Below are 3,889 nucleotides of genomic sequence, written 5' to 3' on the forward strand. Positions count from 1 at the left end.
GAAAATTATTCATAGTAAGTATTTTCTGAACAACAAAAGTTTCATTAGAGTATATAATCGTAATTGATTGGTAATGTTTCAACAGTAAATGCAAATGTAGTATTGAAATCGAAAAAGTTGTTATAATTATGTAGGAAAGTATATAGTATAAATTGCTTAGAAATATATGAATTTTTATCGGTATTGGGGACTTAAATCAGATAAGGGATATTCATATAGAATTGTTTATTATTATTATTATTATTATTATTATTATTATTATTATTATTATTATTATTATTATTATTATTATTTTCTGGTGTTTAGTCAGGTTTGTTGACGGTTTTTCAAGTGTTTGAAATTGTTATAAGTTTGTTGTTCTGTTCTTGTAGAACTGCTAAGATTGTTTTTAGTATAAAGACAAGTTGAAGTTCGTGTACTGTTTTGCTCTTGATGATTCCTTGGGAATTAAAGGAATTTCAGTTCGTTGACGACTTTGGGAATTCCTTGGAATACTGATAACAGTTTCCTGCCACTTTTCCCCCTGCTGGCTGACGATCCTTTGGGCTTTTGTGATTGTAGCAAAAGATTACCTTCCCTTCTCCCTCCTTTCTCTTCTGATGCTTTCCTCCCTTCCTCCTCCAGTAATGTTATGGTAATTGGCAGGTGACAGCGACCACCACTGTATTAATGGTCTTTCCATGTAAATGAAGGAGAGAAAAATGAATGGTGAAAGAATGTATGAATTTAGAGGGCTTAGATTGATGGAGCATTTCCTTCGTTAGGGAGAAAAGGGAGCTGCTGGGGAGGGTGGCCGGGTGTTAGGGAAATACAGCTTGTCAGTTTCCTTAGGTTCAAAATTTGCTATTTTTTAGAGCTCCTACCACAAGAGACTGAACTAATGACCCAGACTCTCTTGTGATCCAAATTACTCATGTCAGTTGAAGTCCTAGTTAACATAGAGGATCCTTAAGGAAAGGGGAGAGCAGCTATGATGTGTCCCTCAAATCCTTTGGGCTCCTAAAGTTTTAGGAATTTTCGGGGCTCAAAGGATTTGAAGGACACATCAGAGCTGCTTCCCCTTTCCATAAGGACCCCTCTTTGTCTATCAGGACTTCAACTGACATGGAAATCTCGAGCAATAGAAAGGACTTTTAAGCATTTGTCTGAGGACAGTCGTAACTGGTCTTATTAATTATTAGTTATGTGAGACCAGAACTCCCAGGCTTAGGGCAGTCTCAAGCGACTGGTCTGACTAATTATTTGGGACCTGAATTCCCAAGCCAAGGGGAGTCCACAGCAACGAGGATTTCCATGGGGATTGTTAAATCAATCTTTGGCGGATCCTTCTAATCCGTTGAGACCCCTGGCGGTTGCAAAAAGTCCCCAAGCTAAAGAAAATCCTGAGCAATGTCTAAAGATGGCATTGTCGAATCCTTGAGGTTCTTATGAGGACCAGAGGCACCAATTTCCTTAAAGTCCCGAACAAAAAGGGAGGTCCCCTTGCCTTTTCGACTATTTAGGAAAATTATGCTAATGGTTTTATGGAAACTGACTAATTGTTCTCAACCGTCTCTACTTCTCTGGGAAAGTATTACACTAGCGTCTCTCTCTCTCTCCCCTCCTCTCTCTCTCCAACGGTCGTCTCTCTCCCTTCTCCTCTCTCTCTCTCTCTCTCGATATCCCGATTATACCGCAGACATACAGACAGACCGGAGTGTAAAGACAAATGATGAGTAATTAATTAAGTGTATTAAGGCTGTTAAGTAAGGAAAAATGACCAACCATGGTCCTAATTACTTGGGTCTTGAACCTCACGCTTAGAATAATGAGCCATAATGAAGAAGATAAGGCAGGTTTAGCGTAACTTACGTAAGGTAATTTGTATGCATAATATACACTATGAATATATATATATATATTATATATATATATATATATATATGTATATACACGTATGTATAGCTATACGCATTAAACTACAAATGTCCTTTAATATCCAATTTTCATATATGTTAACTGAAGGGGAATTTTTAGTTGAAAATAGTTTCATCCTCTCATGGATTCGAACCAGGACGAAATTATTATCAAGTAAAAATTTCATTTCATTCCGGTTAAGATATATGAAAATATATTAATTATAAGGTACTGCGAATTGGATATTAAAGTACATCCGTAGCTTAATGCATGTATATGAACCACGATGATGTGATAAAAATTCACATTATATATATATATATATATATATATATATATATATATATATATATATGTATATATATATATATATATATATATATATATATAATATATATATATATTATATATATATATATATTGATGAGTGTGAGAGAGAGAGAGAGAGAGAGAGAGAGAGAGAGAGAGAGAGAGAGAGAGAGAGAAGCATAAATAGATCCATTTATGGGAAGAGTAAACTGTTTAAATATATATATATATATATATATATATATATATATATATATATATATATATATATATATATTGTGTATATAAACATTTTACTCTCCCCCCCAAAAAATTGGATATATTTATAACCCCCTTTCTACCCCTCCCTCCCTCCCTCCTCCCTCCTCCCTCCCTCAATCAAGGCCAGCGGTAAGTGCGGGGAGGGCGCTCACGTGAATTAATAAAGTCAAAAATAAATAAATAAATGGCGCTCAGAAATGCAGGTCATCCGTCAGAATCCTGACGGCTTGTAAATGATAATTTCGAATCCATCAAAATTAAATTCAGGCGGCGAACAGGTAAGGCCCATTATGTTTTAACACCTGTAATTTTGAAAGGGGGAGGGGTGGGGGAGAACGAGAAAAATTCAGGGCCAGACTCGTATTTTTGAGAGAGAGAGAGAGAGAAGGGGGGGGGGGGGGCACATGTATGCAGGGAATGAGACCCACATGTATACCAGTAAGCATAAAGTGAAAGATTTAGGGTCAGAATTACATTTTCGAAAGAGGAGAGAGAGATTCGCACGCACATACGTACAGATATGCATGTATGCATAAAGGGAAAGAAATAATGAAGTAGGGTTAGCTATTTGGTTGATTGATAGCTAGCTTTGCTTGGCATGATTAGCTGTCTAGACAGAATGTTATCAAGGTTGCCCGAATTAGGTAGTGTGTGCAGAATTGATAATGCACATTTTGATAAAAAAAAAATTCCCATTGTTAGAAGTTTTTAATGCAATGTGCACTGCATTTTTATACGACTAACGTGTTCAGAAGTTTTTTAATTAGTTTTGTGTAACAATTTTATAAAAGCAACTCATTGGGAGAGGAATATGTTTCCTCTCAGCCCTTGGGTAAGATTAATTAAAAACAAGTAAAAAAAAATTACCCGAAATGTCTTCGGCGCAATCGAGTTTTCTGTGCAGCGTATGATGCTGTAAGAGCCACGGCCCGGTAGTGGCCTGTCCTATAGCGTTGCCAGACGCACGATCATGGATAATTTTAGCCTTAAATAGAGTATAAACTACAGAGGCTAGAGGACTGCATTTTGCTATCACTTAAAAATCGTAAATTGATAATTACTTTATTTTATTGTTGCATTATTTTATTCAATATAGGAAAGTGAAAATATACTCCTTAATTATCCCTTGAATTATTTATTGATACTGTCCTAGCTTTCAGTGATTTCTGAGTTGAGAAATAGTTACGGAGTCTGTAATTTCTGAAAAGAATCTCCACATCAATAAACGTACCTTACTTTATCCAAAATATTTTTCTAGAATTATGCAAAACCTCTTAACTGCTGATTGTTTGTGAAACCCTTGAAATCTGATTTGCCTGAATTGTTTTTACTAAGACGAAGTAGGTCAAACCAGCAATGATGATGAAGATCTGTATTATCTATGAAAGCTACGAACTCACTCTTGACAAGAGAGAGAGAGAGA

The sequence above is a fragment of the Macrobrachium nipponense genome, chromosome 33 (assembly GCF_015104395.2).
Source record: "Macrobrachium nipponense isolate FS-2020 chromosome 33, ASM1510439v2, whole genome shotgun sequence".
NCBI lineage: Eukaryota > Metazoa > Arthropoda > Malacostraca > Decapoda > Palaemonidae > Macrobrachium > Macrobrachium nipponense.